The 23,729-nt window shown below is 34.2% G+C and overlaps 1 pseudogene; it reads right to left on the bottom strand.

The window, feature by feature from the left end:
• Positions 1 to 22,138: 22,138 nt before the first annotated feature.
• LOC149190513 (exocyst complex component SEC6 pseudogene) lies at positions 22,139 to 22,877 on the bottom strand (annotated as a pseudogene).
• Between the last annotated feature and the right edge of the window lie 852 nt (positions 22,878 to 23,729).

Raw genomic sequence — 23,729 nt, 5'->3', positions numbered from 1 at the left:
AAAACTTAGGCCATCCTCTCTAGCCTTAGGGACTTCTTTGAGGGTTGTATGAGATTAGTATTAATTGGAACAAATCGTAAGAAGTCATTTATTCTCCCTTTCCTTGACCTAGCGAGTACCTTGGAATTACTTCTTCCCACACTTATTCATAAAACCCTAGGTCAAGTGCAAACATTCCTTAGGTATTTCAAAGAGAGTGAAGAGCCTTTTAGAAGTGTTAAATAATTACATAGAGCTCCTTTGGTAGATCATACTTCATCCCCTAAAGTCTTGACCTTAGGAATACATATTACCATTGCATATCTCAAACCCTAAGTCTTGATCTTCTGTCCCCAAGGTCTTTCTTAGAGAGCGTGTTAGCTTCTTTGAAGCATTGCACCTTCATAGTGTCCCTCCTTGAATGGGCTTTTCAAAATCACTTAGTCCCTAGTTATTGACGTATTCATTCCAAGTGATTTCCTATAAATCTAGCGTTGGAGTAGGAAAGAGTTTATGGAAATTTAATTGAATTTTTTTACCGCACCTGAATACCAAGTCACGCGGTTGACGTTAGTTTAGGTTATAAAACGAGCGTTGGACTAGGAAAGAGTTTATGGAAATTTAATTAATAATTATCGCCCCATTTTTTTTTCCAAAAAAGCGAACCGTCTTCACGATTTAGGTTTTTTCCTTTTTGCTAATTCGAGATATTTTTATTCTTTGTTGGAGGTTGTTTTTAGGAAAATAAATTTGGTTTTTACAATATAAATGATTTAAACAGAGTCGATTTTTCTACATACATAAAAATCGTAGCTATCTTTAAGAAAAATGGAGCTAGTTCAGTATTCATAATAGAGAATTTATCATAAAATATTATGTTATTAGGTTTTAGATGTTTCTATAAATAATTATAATTTTTAAGTTAATTATAAATTAAATTAAAAAAATATATATCAAATTTGTAATATAAATTCTATAAATTGACATTGTTGCATATTTAGTTATCTCTCAAACTGGAGGGTAATGGTTTAAAGATATATAAAAGTAGGTAGGAATAGTTTAAAGATCCATTAGATAAACTTTAAAATTTTGCATAAATTTTTTAATATATTAATTTGAATTTTACAATAATATTTTTAATAAAAAAGTTGATATATTGATTTTAATTTGATATTATTTTTTAATATTAATATGTTATATATATATATATATATATATATATATATATATATATTTTGTTTGTGAAGTTATGTGACTTTTGAGATGATTGTATGTTGAATCTTTAGTTTGAGAAAGTGCGAAGGAAGGATCTATGAAACTATGATGCAAAGACATCTAAGACGTCAAAATATCTCTTGTGGGCCACACTAACCTTTAACATGACCACACTAGCCTTTAACATGGTTAGATTTTTACCCACTTAATTTTGAACACCCAATCAGAGTTTATTCTAAGCTCCATGGGCTATATATAATTTATTTTATATGTAATAACAAATTGAAATATTTAGAAAAATTGATTGGAATTAATAAAATATAGATATTATAGTATTGGTTTAAAATATAAGATTTTAAATTTTGTGTATTTTTATAATATTTTAATATTAATATTAATGTTATAATTAAATATTATTTCAAAAAGCCAACCCTCTTCACGATTTAGGTTTTTCCCTTTTTTGCTAATTCTATATATTTTGATTATTTGTTGGAGGTTGTTTTTAAGAAAATAAATTTGTTTTTTACGAGATAAATTATTTAAATAGAATTGATTTTTCTACATATGGAAAAAATGTAGCTATCTTTAAAAAAATAATTGGTAGGTGATACTATAATAAAGAATTTATCATAAAATATCAATATCATGATATTAGGTTTTAAATGTTTCCATAAATAATTTATAATTTTTTAGATTAATTATAAATTAAATTAAAAAAATTATATATCAAATTTGTAATATAAATTCTATAAATGGACATTGTTTTTTAGGTATCTAGAAATAAATTGTAGTTATCTCTAAAATTGGATTGTAGTGGTTTAAAAATACATAAAAGTAAGCCGGAATAGTTTAAAAATCTATAAATAGATTTTTAAAATTTACATGATTTTCAAATATATTTATTTGAATTTTATATAATAGTTTTTAATAAAAAAGTTGATATATTGATTTTAATTTGATATTATTTTTTAACTTTTTAATATTAATACTTTAAATATATATAGTTTTTATGTTTGCTAAGTTCTATGTTTTGAGATGATTATATGTTGAATTTCTAGTTTGAGACACTGTGATGGAAGGATATCTGAAACTCCTATGCAAAGACATCTAAGACGTCAAAATGCCTTGTTTGGGCCACACTAGTCTTTAATATGGCTAGATTTTTACCCATGGAATTTTGAATTAATGATTTTCATGGCTAGATTTTTGCCCATGGAATTTTGAATTAATGACCTACATATCACAAAGTGCCTTAATAGTACACCCATCACAATGTCTTATAACTCCATGAGCTATATATAGTTTATTTTATATGTAAAAACAAATTAAATTATTTTATATATAGTTTATTTTATATGTAAAAACAAATTAAATTCAATAAAGATGGTGATACAAAAATAATAAATACAAGTTGCCTGCTGCAATATAAAATTTAAACATCGTAAACAAAGAAGCACAGTAAATTATATATGTGAATGAAAATAAAAGTGAATTTCTTTTTCTTCCAATTTATAAAAAAATATTTTAATAAAATTAATTTAAAAATAAATATCAAAATTAAGATTGATATTACACAGATTTGATAAAAATATAATTTTACAAAAATAATTTTTTAATATTATATATATGTGATTTGAAATCCTGTTCTTCGTCATTCGGTTGATTTAAATCCTCTAGCATTCGGTTGATTTAAATCCTCTAGCAGAAGAACCAATAAAAAAGTATTAATTATATATAGTATAAAATCAATTATAATTGAAAGAAGCAATTATTTTAATATTATATATATGTGATTTGAAATCCTGTTCTTCGTCATTCGGTTGATTTAAATCCTCTAGCATTCGGTTGATTTAAATCCTCTAGCAGAAGAACCAATAAAAAAGTATTAATTATATATAGTATAAAATCAATTATAATTGAAAGAAGCAGAGGAAGCTCCGAATCCATTTCCGTATGCAGATTGAGTTCCCGATTTGTGATTCAAAAATATTGTTAAAAAAATATTATATATAATTATGGTAAAAACATAATTAAAAAATAAAAATAAAAAAATAATGAAGGAAGAGCCAGTAGTTTTCAAAGTGAAGAATTAAGACCCTGAGAGCACTGAGTAAGATTCCGTGATTTTCTTTGTTTTAATCAAAATGAAATTTATTAAAAAAACCAAAAATAAAGGAATTCAAAATTTGTTTTAATCAAATTGAAATTCATTAAAAAAAACCAAAACAAAAAAGGAATTCAAAGTTTGTTTTAATCAAATTGAAATTCATTAAAAAAACAAAAAAAATAAAAGGAGTTCAAAATTTGTTTTAATCAAATTGAAATTCACTAAAAAGAAGTTCATAGAGTCAAGATCTGGAAACCTAAACGGTTGGGATTTAGTTATTTTCTTTGCCCAGGATGTTCTGGTCAATTTCAACTTAAGCAATATTCCCTACTGATTTCAACTTTAATTATGATAAAATACATGGGACTGACAGTGGCGCGGGAAAATTAAATTAATCTCTCTGAAGATTTAATTTAATTTCAGGAGGGTTGATCTAACCATCAAATTTAATAAAACCGGTTACATCATTTGAGAGAAAGGGAGCCAGCGCATACCTGGAGCTGGAGTTGAGACTCGTTGTGGCTTTTTTCTGGGGAAGGGCTTTGGGAAGAACTCCATGGACTGTAACAGAAGATGGAAAGAATTATAGCACAACGTAAGTCTCAGTATAGTATGAGAGATTGCTTTTCATAGAAAAAACACGACAATTAGAGGCAATTTTCTAACCCTGAGGCCCTGAACCAAAAAATTCTGAAGAGCAATTTGAATACAGGAAAGTGTGAACGAGTTCGTTGTCACCTGTAAATAACAAATAGAAGAGCAATTTGAATACAGGAAAGTGTGAACGAGTCGTTGTCACCTGTAAATAACAAATAGAAATCAGATTTCTTAAGCAATTGATTTTCTGAGGTTAGTAATCAATGGGAAAAGCATGTTGGGCTGCAATCAGGGTTTGAACATCCTAATTTTCCCTGGGAACCCTACCTCACAAATTAAAATCACGCAAATTTACATAGAGCAGGAGAGCCAGATTATTGAGCCACTTATTTCAATTCGTACATTTCCCTAAAAAGAGAGAGCTGGAGAATGGTCATACCAAAGATTCAAAGCAAAAATAGTGGAAAAATTATAGAAAATGAAATATATTTACCTGAAACCAAAAACCCTTGCTCAGAGCAGAGGCTCTCCCTGAGATGGGATGATCCAAATGGAGGCTGCCTCTTCCTCCTCTGTCACATAGACCCACATGAGATGGGATGATCCAAATGGAGGCTGCCTCTTCCTCCTCTGTCACATAGACCCACATGACTCAGACTCAAACTTGGACTTAGACACCAGACCACATACAGGCAAGACATGACACGACTCGACTCAGACTCCCAATCCCCACAGACAGACAGAGTGAGCAGGCGATGGACAGAGGAGGAAGAAAATGCTAAATTTGGAAGGCTAGATGTATATATAACATAACCACTTCCTTTCAACGTATAGAAATTTCTGTGTAACACATGAGCACCAACTCTTGAAGCATCCAGAGGTCGAATGCTTTTTTTGAACCATTAATCAAACGCTAGATAATTCGCCACCTTTCACCAGATGCAAAGGGTTTAGGTCGGCCTTATGGAAAACACATTGGATCCTGCTTTTTTTGAACCCTTAATCAAAGGCTAGATTAAGGGTTTAGGTCGGCCCTATGGAAAACACATTGGATCCTGCTTTTCTGAATCCGAACGGTTCACCAACTCAAACGGGAACCTGCTATTTTCGGATTGCGGTTCACCACCTCAGCGGTAAAAAGCATTTTCAACCTACCTTTTTGTGTTTTCTTGAATTCCCTGTAGAATTATCTTTTTTGTGTTTGGTTTATTTTACTTTATTTATCTGTAGTTTTATTTTACTTTATTTATCTGAAAATTTGTTTTTTGTTTTTGTTTTTGTTTTTGTTTTTTTTGTTTTTTTTTTTAATTTTAAATTTGCAAAAATAATTTATGTTAATAATCTTTCTAATAAATTAATAAAATGACAAATATTTTACTGGTTTCCAGCATTATTTTTTCATATATTTATTGTTTTATTTAGTGTAAAAAGATATGTAAATTGTTAACTAATAAGATAGTAAAGATTGCAATGAAGTGTGAATCCTTGAACTTTACAGATAATACTACTTTTGTGTAGATAAACAATTGAGGTTATACCAGTCAAGACACACATGTATGTATCTTTATGAATCCTATCAATTCCAAATTGACTTTCTTCATCATTATCTCATGTGATTATATATATATTGTTGAAGTTAGGTATAGGCCCAACTTTTTTTGTTACAATAACCTAAGTTCACCTCAGAGTCTTGAGTTTGCTAATATCTCGTCTAACTAGAGCACCTTGTAAATAGAAATTGATACAAACAGGCTGGATGTGCCAGACCTTGACATACATCAACATGAGAAGGCTATTCAGTGTTGCAAGCAAAAAAACCAGTTATTCACAACAAATATTGGGCATAATCTCCAGGCATCGACGCTCGCTGGTCACTACTCTCATCCTCCAATTTGATAGAATTCTCCTACTGACTCCATCTGTGCCTCCCTATACGACCTGCAATATTCAAATGACATGAACCTTATGTAGACCTCGTGCCATGATCAATGAAGTGACATGAGCACATGCAATGTGCCAAGTATAGTGGGAGCCATGACCCCCTTTGTGTGAGCTGACATCATATCAAGGTAAGGGGGAAGGGGTGGCGGTATGTCCTCTCTTGGGCACCCTTTGTAGGGGATATTTAAATAATATATGTTGTTTCCAATTCTAAAGGTTATTTTCTTCCAACATACCCATAGGCATTCTCCCATTTACGAAGATTGTCATAAATGTCTAGGTACACATCCTCTCGCTCTAAAGTATTGGTTTTCTATTGAGGTATTGTATGATTTGCATTTATGTGTCTTCTAAAATTCGGTCTGAAATTTGAAAACTCACTGTTTTCTCATAGTGTATTTTGGCATAAAGTTAAAATACTTAGTAACTGTTTATGCCTATCTATTAATGTCTTTTGAAACCTATTTAGTCATGCCGCCATTCTCATAGTGAAAATCCAAAGTAGTTCTTGATCTTTACATTCATCTTCTTCAACATGTATATTGCAACATACCCACCAAGCTGCGTCTCTCATTAATGGAAATGTTCTCATCAACACCACATTGCTCCTAACTATGAGCCTCACCTTGTGGTTCAAAATGTTGAGCATACTAGTGGTTTAGCTCACATTTCGTCACTTTTAATATATTTTCCTAGGTATAAGAAAATGGACAATGCATATTGCAATCATCATCATATACTTCAACAAAAAAATTAGAAGCGAAGCTATCATCAATGTACCATTAAATCCACTCATTATTATCATGAATTTGAAAATAATCTTCAACAAAAAAGAAATGCTAATTGTATTTAATATCTGCTCTTGTTGTTATAATTATTACCATTTATAAAGTAATTTAAAACTTTCTATTATTTTGCAGCATCAAGTCTTTTGTTTTTGTATATGTAACTAATTAATTGGGGAATGCTATGGAAGAGTGGTAATTTTATTTTCAATTTAATCTACTTGAAACGACTCTATTGGGCTTGTTTTGCCTCATATTTTGAAGCAATCACACATTTCTCCTCATTTTGATGATTACACTTAGGGTAAACTAAATTTGTCAAGGCTCAAGGGTTCATCCCACCTTCGACGATAAGTGGTGGAATTGTTGGTGCCTATCCATTATCACATATATACATCATAATTGTTTGAAACATATTCCACCCTACCTTAATTGGTGTGATTGTTGGTACCTTTCCATCATCACATATATACATCTTGCTCATGAAGGACACACATGTCACAATCTAGAACTCTAGTGGGGAGGACAAAATTTTCTCCTTACAAACACTCTCACTAGATCCAATTGATTCATTTTTCCTATTATGTCAATGCTTAAAGTTATTTTCCTTTTAATGACATGTGATTGTTGGTTTTGTTCTAAACATTTATTGAGCTTAAACATATTATTATCTTCAATTAACAAGGAAACATTGTTGTATGTTTTCCCCGTGAGCTCACTTTATGCTACTAAAACTCGATATTGCTCAGCCTTGGATGGTTGCATCTAAATCCAACACTATAGTTGTTTTGAGTTTTACAACTTCTATCTTTGATGGATATTATTTAGGGACCTTAGCTAATCATCTAGGCTGTTTTCCATACATCTTAGAGTTCTTCTCACACAAATTGACAAGGCAATAAATCATGGTAGGTGGACTTTGAGAAATAGGTGTCAACTGGTTAATGCCCTTTTTGACATTTAGTTCTCTATCCCCTCCATTGCTAAAACTTGATTATGGTACTAGTTGAGAAAAAAATAAGGGTGAATCAACAATCTTGAATTCTAATAAGGTTTTACTCATACTAACAAGTCATTTAAGAATGATTTCAATGGCCATTGGTTTTCCTCCATTAAAATTTATCCTAATTTGAGCCCGAGCTCACCTAGATTTGGTTTTCTACTCACTAACTAAAGGCTTTGTGGAATCCAACTTTTGCTACAATTCCATTTCTTAAGTAAGTTAACATTACCATTATGAATTACTGCGATCTACTTTGTTGCTTGAGGTCTAATAAGAAAAGAAAATTAGAAGGTTTTTTTCGTTTTGTTTTGTTTTGTTTTGTTTTATTTATTATTTATTTATGGGTATGATAGATGAGATTATTTTATCTTTGTTTAGAAAAATATAGGTTGCTTATGTAAATGGACTACTTTTACCTGTAAATTGTTTAGTGTCTTTTATATTGGATATTACCCCAACGGTGGCTTTAAAATATAGTCCTAAATTACTAGAAATTCATAATATTATTTTTGAAACTTGAAGAAACAAGGTATACTATTTCAACATCTCTAAAAAAATCAAAACATAATTTTTTTTAGCAAAAATGGAAATATAAGTAAATATTAGAAGATTAAAACAACTCAAAACATGAGCACACGACAAAAAATGTTGTATTGAATTTTCAATTATTAGATATTTTAATCAATATGCGAGTATATCAAGATAAGGGTCTCGATGATGATGATGGAGATCATCATCCATTTAATACCCCTCATTATGTTGGCATTAAGTTTGAGTTTGAGGATACCAATAACTGCCACTGCTAATGTACCTGAGTTTGAGTCAGGATTTACCATTATTTCATCCATATAAGTATCTTTAATATATACTTTTTTTCCTCTGGAATCTTTCTTGCGTAGCTAGATAAGGAAAAATTCCCAATGGAACTATACTAGATCTTCTGTCTTCGTGGAGATGAAACTATCATGCTTTCCTAGATTGACATAGTTGTATGTGCTCTAATTTTTCTTACATGCCAATGAAATTGGTATCCATCTTAAAATATAGGACTTAGTAGCCTTAAAAGGATGAAGTAAAATCCATAAAATTTGGATTGTGTTTCAACCATTTCGTATTTTATTTGTTTATTCTAAAAATTGTATCCATCTTAAAACATATGACTTAATCAAACATTGAATCAGATAGAACAATTAAAACGGATTAAACATCAAATAAGCCATGCTTAATGAACTAATGCACGTGAAATTATGGAGGGTTTGATAGTAACACCAATGATGGAGTTTTAATCCAATGAAAAATTCAACTGATTGGATAAATAAGTGGATGTAATAACCAAAGCATATGTAGATAACTAAGGAGGCATAGAAAACATGGTTGAGTTGAATAAATAAATAGGTTAATATATTAATGAAGTCAAAATCTAGATGCGTTAAACTAATAAATTGATGGGTTAACCATGACAAACACATCAAGGCTAAGCAAAAGTAATGTGAGATCCAGAGCTAGCCATACCATCCACATACTATGGACAATAGTTTGGATTGTCTTAGATAAGTGTAGAAGTTAGCATTAGCTCCACTTTTGTAGAAATTCCCACTGTAGATCAATAGATTATGCAATAGACTAAAGCAAAATACAAGATCTACTTCTACAACAAACTTTGCGGAAGCTTAATCAAATTAAGCAAGATCAATGAGAACACATATAACTGAGAATGAGAAATCAATCACACAGTACACAAAAGAAATAACCCGGGGAAAGCCTCAGCCTAAAACCCCAATCTCTGTATTATTATACAAGTGGAAATCTTGTTCAAGTTAAAAAAATAATCAGCTCTCGAGCTATCCTGCTCTCTTTGCAATCAAACAATACAACACACAAACTGAATAGGCACAGTATATGTCCTCCTCAAGCCTCCTATTTCCTTGCGCAATTTTTCTTGGGGTCCAGAGATGACACATGTGTGAATTGGCCTCATCACACTCACAAAAACTGAAGAAGTAATTGCGCAATCCTCAAGGAAAGAATTCCTTCTGCATGCAAGAGATATTCAGAATGGAATATTCTAGCAACTGACAGTACATTGTCGCTCCATCTGATCGCAACTGGGTCTTTGTTTGAACTGACATGCATGAGTTATTTATGAGAAAATATTCAGTTATCTAAAGTGCAGCAGTTACATGCATGCATGCATTAACTAACTGAACTCACAATTAATTCAACAAACTGTTTGAATTAATCTAACTGAACTTGACTCAATTAACTGAGCCAACTAATTACAATTCAATATTACAACTCGTCCTTATCTCTTTAACTGATGGATAAATTCCTCAATTAATGGAGAAACTGTTGCATGCCACCACATAGACTTCATGTTTGATTTTTTACAACTAATTAACTCATGGTGAATTAATTAATTATTTTACAAACCGCTGCTAAGATCAAATTCGAATTTTTACTTCTCTATTTTAGTTTAGGGACTAACTAAAATAGGAAGGTATCCCGAAATTCTATTTATAACAGTACTAAATTTAGCACTTCTATATTTAGCATTTCTTGTTGCTATTTTCAACAACTTTATTGTTTTCCCTCCTCCCTAAACCTAATAATAATGCTATTTTCTCATTGTTTGTGAGAGGGAGGACTTGATCATTGTCACTCTACATAGGTTATCTCTTGACAATTCATTAAGGTATACCATTCTTTTTCCAAGGGCCTTAATTAGGCAAACTAGAACTTACGGGCCTTCATTTTCTTCCTCATTGTCACATCTGTAAATTAGACCTTTAATTGATTGGTATGGAAAAATGTTTTCTTTTTGATCCATTGAATTTTTGGCTAGCTAAATTGCCCATATGATGTGAAGGAGGAGCCTTTGAGATCTATCATCACTTTTTCTTTCTTGTTCAAGCAAATTTTTGAACGCTACACCCCTAGCCTCTAGCCATCCCAAATAGCCTCAGAGGCCATTAACCTAGTTGTATAACTCTATATTTCCCTAAGTATGAGAAATTCATGAATTATTGAGAGATTGTTTCTATACCCTCCACATACCATGGACAATAGTGGGACCCTATTAGCCTTTGCACTACAATGCATCCCAAGTTAATTTTTTGTTATTGCGTGCTAAACATGAAAGGGGTATCACCTTTGGTGGTGCCTAGAACTTCCAAATTCAAACCTACCAAGGATTATGATGGTTTTCCATAATAGATTACTATGAGTGATAACCAAAATTCACTAAGTATGCAACTAATATGAGATAGACACTCTACCAAAGTGTATCCTCCTCCTCCACAAACCTAATCCCAACATTAATTAATTGGCAAGTAAAAACACACCATTGAATAGCCAACCCCCCCCTCAAATATCTAGATATTTGTTGAACAACTGAGGTTTATCCATTGATAAGTGGGCTGATGATAAAACCAAATTTGCTAAGATATGGTAGTCTTGAAAAAAAATTAAATATTTGAACTCCCTTGGCATATCAAAGTCTTGCTCCTTCCCAAGTCCTTGATCCCTACCTAAATGAACCATTGTGCCATTCCCACACACCGAAATAGGCATCTTATAATCACAACAAAATACGCTAGCAATGATTTCCAGAATGAAGAGATCCATTTGTGTAATTTATTATCCATTATAATTCATCACTCCATATGCATTAAATTTATTATCTTGGTCAACATTTATTACTAGATATCTCTCTTTACGATGAGTTTTAATCCCCCATTTTGTCTGTTTTTTAGGAATTTTAATCCACTTATATAGATGCATTATGTTTATGGATTTATTTATGAATATTATAGCCAAATACCTCTCTTGAAGATGAGTTTCCAATGCTTTTTTATGTGATTTGTTACGAATTCCGATCCATTCTTGATTATATGCATTTCTTGATCAACATTTCTTGTCATATCTCTCTCTCAATAATGAGTTTCAATTCCTCCTTTCCAACCAAGGCCTTTGAGAAAAGTGATATGTGATTTATACCCCAACAATGTTGTTCCTTGTGCTATTTCTGATAGGCCCTCCGAATTAACCAATTGAATGCCCCTTCACTTCTTGTTTCCTTTCCAATGATAAGAGGATCATTCCTTCCTAATTCTATTTATACTATAATTGGGGATGCATGCTAGTGAGAGATAGAATACAAGGATGGAGAAGAGGATGCTTTTCGTGAGTGCAACCCTGCTATCCATAGAGATCCATTTATGTACCTAACAATTGACCTTCTTGATGTTGTCTATGAGCAAAAAGTTACAACTACAACTTGAAACTATATCTTTGAGGCCTTCAACTGGAAACCCAAATAACTATGTGCTTCCTCAAAAGGGGCCAAGGGAAAGGGGAGAAACTTTGAAATCATGTTCTTGTGGTGTTTTGATGCTATTCAATACCAAACAAATGACTTAGCTCAATTCACATCCATTTCAATGGCTTTGGAGAAGATACAATATCACTAATTACAAACTTTGGCCTGTCTATTGGCTCCATTCCTAAATAGTAGAAGTATAATGGATCAGTCATGATAATTCTCATGTCCTCTGGCATTTGAAGATTTAGCTTATGATATTTGGTTCAAATTGTGTGGTTGTAAATGTTGTATCATGCACATGAACTTCTAAAAATCTAATTGTAGGTAACCATGGAGATCCACTATAATCTACTAGAAAAGACACAATACTAGAGCCAAATACTAGAGCATTTAATGCTAAATAAGGAAGTGGATGGAATATTTTATTTTAATTCTTTGGGACAACTCCAACAACTTAGAAAAAATTACCTTTATTAAAAAATCATGGAGGAATAAATCTCCCATGATAGGGATTGATTGAGATTGAAGGTGTGTATATGTATCACAAAAAAAATCCATGGAAATACATTGCCAATAGGCCCTTCTAAAATATCACTTTTATTTCATTTTTTCTTACAACCTTTCGAAGGCTCTCCACTCGAATTAGATTGCAAAGATGATCTTAGACTACAAATGTTGTTGCCAATCATTTGACTGATTATGAATCCAAACACACTTGAAAGCTCCAAAATAGTACAATATCTGTGTTTTTCTTGAAATTATCTTTATGGCCCCATTCCAATTACACTTAGATGCAAAAAATTAAAATTTATTAGTTTTATACAACATTTATGCAGTTGGATAGTCTCTAATTGAAATTGGTAATCTGAACCATCTTAGGTATTTATGTCCATAAAACTATAGTTCAAATGGTTACACTCCAATATAGTATTTACAAGAAAAACCTCAAGTTTAGGAGCCTTGAGATCATAACAAAGAAGATTCAATGCACGTGGTGGGATGTGAAGCTTCATTTTCAAGGCCCCTTTGGTATCCACTAATTTGAGGTCATTAGAAAAATAATTCTCCCTATATTTGGGTGTGGTATTGTTGGAAAAATAATGGGGTTGGTTTTGCTGCTTGGAAAACAATGATTCACGAGAAACATAACCATTGTAGGTTAATAATTACTGGCTGATGACATAGAAGTTCAAGATGGACACTGTATTGTTCTAAGCTGAGCTAACACTAAACATGTTTCTAGTAACATATTCCTTCTTTGAGGATTCAAGAACTAGAGGACTTTATATGCCTATTATTTTAGATTGACGGACCCCCTTTGATTACTTAGCTATACTTCAATTGCTTGATGGTAATATGCTCCCATGGAATATCAATAATTATAAATTTACTCTCTAAATGATTTTTGCTAAAAATAATAGGCTTGTGGCACTAGTTTCTTTATGAATATATTTTCCCTTGGATGATCCTTTTGTTGAAGGTAAATAATCAACATCAAGTTATATAAATGGAAATTTATTGTCTTATTTTTCTTCCCTAATTAAGCTATTGTAAGATGTTGGTGACTCAACATGAAACTACGAAGAGGAAACTACCTTACTATTATATGTTGTGTGAGAAAATATGACAATTCAAGAGAATATCTAGTTGCTTTCCTTAAACTCTCAACCTTCAATAAAATTAATATTTAGTAGTATATGTGGCAATTTTGTCAAACTCAAACTCTTTTGAGACTCAACTAGCCTCTCCACTACACTTCAATATTTCTCCCCCACCATCGATGCCTAGCGTTGGTGAATGTCAACATGAATTTAGGGCCACAGGAAATCATTAGACATCTGGCCATGCTGTCAATCTTCCGACACACTTGTATTCACACAGATATAATGACCACATAAGTGAAATATTGGTCATTGTACTTCACAATTAACTCACCTTACAGGATAATAATGGTTCCCCATTATTACTTACATTGGTTTCTTGCTACAAAGGACGAGGGTGGTGTCATGGCGAGCTAACACCCTCCCTCGAGTCTATTTCCATCCCCTACCACCTCCATCAGAGGCCATTCGTCTAGGGCTAGTTGAGTCTCAAAAGAGTTTGAGTTTGACAGAGTCTAGAGCATATTTTTGAGACCATTTCACATCTAATGGAGGGCTCCTAGAGTCGAAGGCACAGTTTTCTAGGTTGTATGCAAGTTTGTTTCCAGATCGACATATATGGGCCAACAATGGAGCTTGAATATGATCGAGCGAGGATGTTACTTTGGATAGTTGAGATTCTATGTGCCAACAGTTAGAAATTTTTGAGAGAGAAGTTCCATATTGTATTTTCTCCAGCATTTATATGATGAGCAAAGAGTCTCCTTCGATGAGGAACTAATGGTAGCCATTTCTTAATGCTATGCATAGACCATTTTCTAAGCCCCGTAGTTAAAATTCGTTATTAGTGATGAAACCCAATTTACCTGCAAATATATGGATACTTTGACTACAACAATTCCTAAAGACACCTCCATAGCTAACTGGTCTAGAGTTTCCCTTGAAGTTTCCATCAAAGTTGAGCTTAATGAAATCTTGTGGCAGGGGGGACCAAGAGGAGGGAATGTCAAGGAAAGGTAGAAGAAAAGTGTTATGTGGGAGGGAAGGATAAGAGATTAGTCCTAAGCGCCTTGTTATGATCAATTATTCTGGTGGGCATTCCCAATCTTGTGTAGTCCATTATGAGGTGGAAATTGTCTCTTTGAGTTAAGAAAGGACGAGGTTCTAGACAATGTTTAGGGAGGTAGATGAATTTTTAAAAATTCTATAATTTCTTTTTTTTTTCAAACGTTCTAGGTGAGAAAGCTAGTGATGAGAATCCATGCTCTGTTCAGAACAATACTTTTAAAAGGAGAGTTTGCCCAATTATTCAAGGAGGCATTGATAAACTGAGAGGGTTGTCTTGGATGTTGGAAGATGGCTATCAGGTCCTAGGGCTTGGAAGAGAAAGAGAAAGTAAGAAATAGGTGTGTAGGATCCTCATCCTAGTTCACGCATAATGGGAATATTGATAGGCCCATTAAACCTTATCTCTGTAATTTATCCCATGTTAGAGTTTTATTCTTCAGTAGAAACCATAGGAAAAGTGTTATTTTGATCCAGTGCCTCATTGTTCGGAGGTTCTTCCAAGTATGATTGGGAATGGTAGGCTGAGCTTGGGTTAGGATGCAACATGCTTATTTGAGATAGAAATTTTTGGAAGGTCCATATCCCCAGCACAATATATAATTATTAATGTTCACTGTGATGTTTTTGGTTTGCAGAATTGGTGACAAAAGCTATTGCTTCTCCATGTGAGTGCTAGCATATTTTGGATTGTGAATTTTCCATTTTCTCCATGGAGAATCAGATGGATGGTTATACCAAATTTGATCCACCATAGAAAGCCCTTGATGATGAAACTATTCTTGAAGTTGCTACAAACTAGGTAGGGATGAGAGATTGGGCCATTGATTCTAAGAGTCATCCCTGAGAAGAGAAGGCCGTCCATTTCTATTTTCCCATCTTATTTATCAATGGATTAGATGTTTATTTTTCCATGCTACATTCAAGATGTGTGAGCGTTTAATGCCTACCATCATTTGAATTACTGTAAGGAGTGAACACCTTAGGAATACTTATTTGTCCACATTTGAAACCAAATAACTGAAGGGTTTTTTAGCCATTTACACTAAGTTTTGGAATTCAAAGCTTTACTAAGAATCTCTAGATCACATAGACCTAATCCTCTAGTATATTTGGGAAGACAAAGCTTATCCTTGGCTACCAAGGCCTATTTTCGATTTAGTTGGGTGCCTCCCCAAAGGAAGGAACATTGAAGGCTATAGAGCTTGGAGAGGATAACCTTGGGAGTCACTAGAGTACAACTAAAAGTTTGTGACAATGGCAATAGCACCTCCATGTTTTTTTTGTTGTTGTCAAGATTACTTCTTCTTCAAAACGAATGACCTTAACAACCTGGTAACAAAAATCTTAGATTAAAACTCTTGAAATAAAAAGAGGTGCTATTAGTAGTGTTCACACAATTTATTCTTTCTTTCATATTTAAACGTGTAAATTTTTTATATTGTGAACTTAAAACCAAAATCCATTATAAACAAAATCATTTTAAAAATAAATAAAAATATACAAGAAAAAGCAAAAATAAAAGAAAAGTATAGGTTTTGAAATAAAAATAATAATTTTTCAATAGTTAAAAAAAAACAAAACAATCATCTACTCTCTTAATTAATCAATTAATTAATGAATAACAATAATTACATTTAAAGCACATTTCTTAATTAATCAATTAATTAATGAATTACAATAATTACATTTTAAGAAGGGAAAAAAATATAAGAAACTTTTTAAACTCAATCGTAGAAAATAAAATTATAAGAAAATTACACATATATATAAATCGAAAAATAAAATAAAAAAATGTTAATAGACTTAGCTTAGTTCTGAGGAGTGATCTTATTACTCTGTGTGCTTTATCTCTTTCTAATGTAGTAACCTTCCCCTATGGTCTCCCTTGCCTATGAGGAGGGATTCTATGTGCCCTTCCCTCCTCACATGCTTGAGCCTGAGCCTGATATCATAACTTTTCCTTCCCTAATATCCACTCAAAACAAACCACCAAATCCAGTAAGCCTAGTGTTCAAAATTTCATCTATAACTTGGAGGAGATACCTAAATTTGTTGTCCAAATAGGGGCCTCGTTGGTTAGTTCATAAGCATTTGGTCCACTCCTAGAACTCTTGGGTCATGGGTGGATAAGAATTGGAGACCTCTAAATCATGGTAAGTTATCAACCTCTTTCTCTTAAAAGGGTTTATTTTCTTTTCCATTTAAAGAAAAGGAGGATAGGGATTTAAACTTTCACAATGGACCATATTTTATGAGAGTGCAAGGTAGAGCTACCTTAACAAATGGACTCTAGATTTCGATCCTGAAAATGACATTTCCTTAGCTATGTTGGTTTGGTTCAAGATTCCCTATCTTCCTCTTCATTGTTGGAATGCAGAAACTCTAAGAAACATTGGCAATGGACCATGGAAGTATATTGACAAAGCTAGGCCTAAAGGAGGAATGTTCTCCTATATAATAATATGTGTGGAAATATATATGGAAAAGGTCCTTCTAGAAGTGGTGTAGTTAAATTTAGATAATTGGAGCTTCATCCAAGAAGCTGATTATGACCAAATCCCTTTCAAAGGAAAATTATTCCATGAATAAGGACATTTTGTAAACAAAGTGCCCCAATTTGGCACAAGAGGAAGCTATAATGGATCAGGGGGCTTAATGGAAAAAGCCTCGTCGAAGAAGAGACAGGAAAGACCCCATTCCAAAATCTTCTTCGACACCTTCTTCTCCTCATTATTACCCGTCTTTTGTCCCTCCTGCAAAAACTTCTCATTCTTTCCCCTCCTCACCTAACAGGTTTGATCTCCTCTTAGTCATTGACCTGTCTTTTTTTACTCTTTTTCCTCAATGCCTCCTCTTGAATATGCTCCGCCTGCTCAATCTAGTCTTTCTTTCTTTCAACATATTAAAGTATCCCTCCCATATCTCTTCCCCTCACCCTCCCTTTCTGGGCTTGAGGGGTTTTCTTCAAGAGATAGATCTGAGAGAGTAATTAGTAGATGATACTACAAAGGAAACAACACATAGCAAAATCACAAGAAAAGAAGGAAGGGAAAAAAAGGAATGAAGAGAAGAATAAGTAAACAAGGAAGAACTGGTGCTATAATACAAAATACAGTTGAAGGGTGCTAAAACTAAAGTTCAAGAAGCGCAAAATGACAAAGGGGCACAACTCCTCCCTTGGGAGCATAAAAATTTTCTTTCTTGAAATAATGATGAAGATCGTATACTAGAATTGCAAAGGTATGGGAAGTGGATACAAATGGAAATATCTTAAAAACTCAATAAAGTTTGAAAATGTACAAATTTGCATGCTCATATGAAAATTAAAGGAGTCAACCTATTTATATAGATCCAAAACCATTTGGAAAAATCGCTCAGCCAAAGTGATAAGTTCACAGGGAGCCTCCAGAGGTCTCTAGACGATTTATTCAAATTCGAACTTTCAAATACTCCATTCTCAAAGCATTACCTATTTGCTTTTTGTGAGTCTCCTTCATCTTCAATAAGAACATAGTTGAATTTTATTAATATTTACTTCCCCAACTATTATATAAACAAATCATCCTGTTCGTCATCTCTCATCACTCTACATGGCTCACATTGGAACTCAAATTGTATTCTTGTCGGGGACTACAAAACCACTCTGCACAATTGCGAAAAGAAAGGGGGATTTGTGGTCCATGACACCTTTCAAGATAAAATCGAAGACTTAATTTATGCTTTGGACCTCATTAATAAGAAACTCATTAAAGGAAATTTTTCTTGGTCTAATAGGTGACACAGCCCAGGGAATATAATGGATTGATTAGATCAGTTCTTGATCAAAAGTGATTTGTTATAAGAAGAGATATATTTCCTCCTTGAAATTCTTCCTTGGGTAGTGTAACAAACCTGGTTAAAAATCCATGTAAAAATATATAAGACCACGGTCATGGGACATGTATTCCAAGATGAATGGTGGGAAAAACATCCCAGTGGGTGTCACTTTGGCTTATTATGGCTAAGGAGATTGGCAATGGCAATGGAAAAGGCATCGAAAAGGAAAAGTGGCATTAATTGGCATTTATTTACGAAAATAATGGAAATTAGGAGAAAAAGAAGATGAAAGGTCACAAGTTTCATGTGAGGAGGAAAATAAAGGAAAATAATGGAAATTGAAGAAAATAGAGACCTAATTGATAAAATGGTTTCTAAGGATAAGTGGGAAGTCTTGGTCAGTGTAACCTTTTGTTAGTTTGGTTTTGGAGCTCTCTCATTATTCTCTCTCTCGCTCTCACTCTTTGACACTTAGAGTTTTTTGGGAGCACTTTGGAATTGGATCAAGAAAGGAAAATAAGGCAAGAGGAAGGAAGGAGCATGCAAGGAAGAGTAGGATCAAGCAACTACAGTAGGATTCTTTGTTATGAAACCAGCTCACAAAAAGATAGAAAAGAGAGATCCACGCCTTAGAATTCAGCCTCTTCGAGGGGGCAACCTCCTTTACATTACATAAATGAACAATTCTTGGATGATACAAATGACAAAACCTCCTTTCTATATATAGGAGTCTAAGGAGTCACAATATAATCCAGCCGACCTAACAATAATAATATAAAGCCACAAAAATAACAATAGAGGGATTCTATGGGGCACAGAAATAATAATATGGGGGTAATAGGGGCACAACAATATAAATAAGGGGTATAACTACAATAGTAATGGGGTAATCACTAGTATTATAGGGACCCAACATTCTTTGCAGGTATTGATTTGCATGTGTGATTTACTTGCTAGATTTGGCATGCATGGTATTGCATGTGGCTCTTTGCTGTCATGGCATGGGTTTTGCCAGGTGTGACAATGTTTTTAGCCTAGCCTTGCCAATTCCAGATAGCCATGGTGTGATGGGGTTCTCATGTTTTGGTTGAGATGGATTGCTCGATGGATTCAAAGTTGAGTAAGGTGGATCTCCGAAAGAAATAACACATGACCTAGTGATCCCTGAACCTGATTATGGATTGCGGTAAAACCAATGGCCTAGTGACCCCTGAACTAGACTATGGGTTGTGGTAAAGATAGGTATTATGTGCCTCGCTGGGCCTAGGAATCCTCGACTAGTTAATGGTGGGATATATAATAAATCCTAGAGTTGTTTTCCCTTGATTAGGGCTAGGAATCCTTGCCGTGAATGGAGGGATATACAATAAATCCTAGGGTATGGAGTCTCGGTTAGCGCCTAGTGATTTGGTGTGGATTGCGGTAAAGCCTAAAGACTAGGATACATGGAATTTATTCACGGTGTAGGTGGAGAAATCTAGTGGCATCCATGCTTGTTTTATGGCCAAGAGATTTGGGATGGATTGATGTAAAGCCTAGTTCTATTGGTGAGGGTGAGGTGGTGTAGCGTCAGGAAACCTTGGTTGAGTTTGGTTTTAAGTCCCACATTCATGCTTGGAATATGGCATAGGGGGTGATTGTCTAAAAGAAATATTTGTTCCATTCAATTTATGGTCAAGTAGTTCGTGGAAGTCCCAAACATGGTTGGTCATTATGTTCGTTAGTATAAGGTTATTTCTCCTTGTTATTTCATGAGTATTATATTGGTTTATATGTGGATTATATGGTTGTTGTTTCCTTGATATTTATGTTTCTATTATGCTGGTTATGAATATGTATTATGACAATGGTGATGTATGGCTCTAATAATATTTTTACTTGTAATTGAAAGAACAATGAACCTATGACCTAATAGATGATAATGCAGCTAATGTGATAAGGCAAAAATGTCTCATAGTGAATCTTAGATAAGTATGAGACCCCTATGATCAACTCTACTGTTAAGACCAGTATATTTCATATTTGTGACATGTTTGATGAAATGCCTGTCATGGCTAGTAGGGGTCCAGTCTAGTCCTTGTCAATGTTTTTGCAAATATATCATTGTTCTGTTGTGTAAATTCATTTTTGAAGGTGTCAATGAGGTCTGGGCAGTGACCTGGGATCTAGACCCGAAAAAAGTGGCACAAATCCCAGAGTCACAGGCATGGTGTTAGCGCTTGAGATTTCACCCTAGGCTGAGGAAGGTAAACCTTCAAGGCTACATCAAACCATTTCACCTCGTAGCTAGCCCTACGAGGTATGAGAAGGCTCTCTCGGGTCAGATTCGATAGGTCTTTCAATAGGATTAAGCTGACCAATGAAGAATAAGGATTTTAGGCTAGTAAATTGATAGGGGGTTTGATTTAATGATTTTTAGTTTTTTGATGGAATGACGGGCTTTTCTGGGCTGCATGGGGAAAATCACAGCTTCAAACAGAGAAATATAATGACTACACAGGTATCAACTGAGGCAAGGTAGGCATGCAATTTAACACCAAATCTGGTTTCAAACGGGATGGCAAGACTGGTGAGGAGTTAAGGAGGGCAGACAATAACTCTGAATCCTCCTTAAACAGTAGAAAACATCGAATGCGAACAAACTTATAGGAGGAGCATATAATACTATGAATTCCTACCTAATCACTTCATTTGTTCAGCTTGAAAGGGTCATGAAATGAAATGGAATATAACTGATTACATATGAGACAAAGGGAAAAACTTATGCTAAATCAACATACCACATGAATCTCAGCAAACAGAGCTGTGAAATTCCATTAAATTCTCTGCAGAAAACTGTACAATACAAAGCTCTATGTTTCTCCAAAAGCTCCCAGCGCTCAGAAAAAACTCTCCCCTCTCTACCCTCTTTAAATTACATATATATTTTTTTATACATTACATAAAACTAAACTAAAAAAAAAAAAAAACCAAAAAGCAACAGCTCGACCCCACAATCAGGGCGCTGTTTGAAACTGAAATTACAAAAAAAATTCGAAAATAGAAAAGCCTTCTATTCTAAAACAGTACCATGTCCCTAAAAATCTTCTGATTGACTAATCCTGGAGCGCATCTCTTTTTGGTTTCTGCGGTCTTGAAATAGGAAATCAGTTCCTATTTTTCTGTTTGCGGTTGTTGTCTTGGTGGCATGAATGAGGATCGGACTTAGTGCCTTGGCGTGGTTCCCTATTTTACATTTGTCACTTGAATGAAAACTTAAAATATTTTTTAATGCAAATCTCCTTATTATGCGCATCTGTATGGGTGGGAGAGCGCTATCTGGCACAGGAAGAGCGCTATCTGGCACGCATCTTTTCAAGTGTTTTCTCCTTGATGTAGTTTTTCTGAGTAAGGAGATGATCAATGTAAACCACAACTGCCTCTTCTAAGCAAGCTTCAACAAACCTCCTAAAGGACCTTTCTTCTATATACATGCAACAGATCAATCCGTGGAACCTGTGAAACATCTCCAGCAAATAGCTCAATTTCCTTCATATCAATTCGGTTCTCTGCCAACTAACTCGGCCTCCAACAAATGATCTCAGCCCCAGTAAATGAACTCGGCCTCTTCCAGCAATAAACTCAGCCCAACTTGTGTAAGATACCCCTTGGAATACCTCGAAATCCCCCCTTTAATTTTCTGAAATTTTGTCTGAGTTTCATTTGTCATTCCGTCAAACAATTTGTGTGCAGATGGAATTTCACATCAGTAAAACAGTCTCCAAATGTGGCAACCAAGTATTCAGTTACAGTTCCTTCAGACCACTCTTTTTTGTAGAGATTTGCAAGCAACTCCTTAACACTAGAATCCTCAAATATTATGTTAACGGTCTGGTGCACTGCTTCCTTTGCTACTTCAAGAAAGCCTTTGCAAGTATCTTCAAAATTAACCTGTTTAGCATAGTAAGGAGTCAAGGTTTCCATCGTGCTGCTACTCAGATCCATTGCTAGATCATAACAACGCAGATTGTTGTTTACCATTGCACATAATGATTCCAACCCAATTTCTGCAACTGGCTCCTCAAGACTTTGCCTCTCAGCTGCCTGAAAATCTACCATTACCTGTATAACAGAAAAAGCTATCCTATATAGCATTACATCAGTGCTATTTTCTTGAACAATCGCTGCTGGAGTGTATAGCTTCCCATCTTCTGTTTTCTTTGGTAGGCGGCCTTTATCGGCTTCCAATATGTTTGTATACCATTTCTGCATTGTAGCTTGCATACGCTCAACATAGGCACTCATTAGAGGATCCATCACACCACTTTCAGCACATCGCCCACCATCAAACTTATCTACAATATATAGATACTCTGTTTCTCCATGCGCTGTCTAAAACCTTCAGCAAACGACTGTTCATTGTCATCGTGCTTTATTGACTCTTTTTCTCACCTCTGAGTCCCATTTCTGCCCAGCAAATCAATCGAAGTGCAGTTGCTGCATTTCTGGGCCACTGTCAGACCAATCATTTGGTGTATTCTGTGTGTGTCTTACAGTTACATCGTTTTCATTTCCTTCTGAGGAATCTTCCATTTTGTGGAGTTGCATACAAACTCCTCTTGCAGCTGTACCCTCAAATGAAAATCCTTGCTTATGACTCTCCAAAACTGGACTACGAGAGCATATCTGGATTCTAGTTCCCTCACTATCAAACGAGGGATTAGGGGCCTCCCATAAACAAGAATCATGATTCTCCAACTCCCCTATGGAAGGTATTAGATTCTTGACTTTTATATAACCTCCATTCAAAATATCAGCACAGCTATTTCTAAGGGAAGTATGATATGCTTTAGAATTAGTATAGTCCTGTGAGGCCACAGACAACATTTCCCCTAGCATTCTTTCTTCTTCAAAATATGCATCCATACGTCCATTTGGAACTCTGTACTGAGAAAAGCTTATATTAACTGGAAATTTTGGGAACTCACAGGAATAGTAGCAGTGCAATATACCTAGTGACAACAAACAATAGATGCCCCAACCTTAGATCCATCAGTTACAAACCAAGCAATCCTTCCAAAATAATTCCTGGTGCAAATTGTTGTCATACAACATGGGTTTGTTCTTTATAGCAATCGAGAATCCCAATCTTCAACAACTTCCAATAGCAATGAATTGTGAGTCGATAGCTAGCGTGTTGGCACTCGAAATCTCTGAATCTATGAAGAGAGGGAGCACAGGGTCTTGGAGGCGTGCCATCTGGTTCGATAATGCGAGGAATTTACTCATCTTCTACGTTGAATTTACTGTCACGGCC

This window comes from Pinus tabuliformis, chromosome 3_1 (assembly GCF_031772625.1).
Source record: "Pinus tabuliformis cultivar Carrire ecotype Pingquan chromosome 3_1, CPIR1, whole genome shotgun sequence".
Classification (NCBI taxonomy): Eukaryota; Viridiplantae; Streptophyta; class Pinopsida; order Pinales; family Pinaceae; genus Pinus; species Pinus tabuliformis.
Note: the sequence above shows the minus strand (reverse complement) of the source record. Positions and strands in the feature narration are given on the sequence as shown.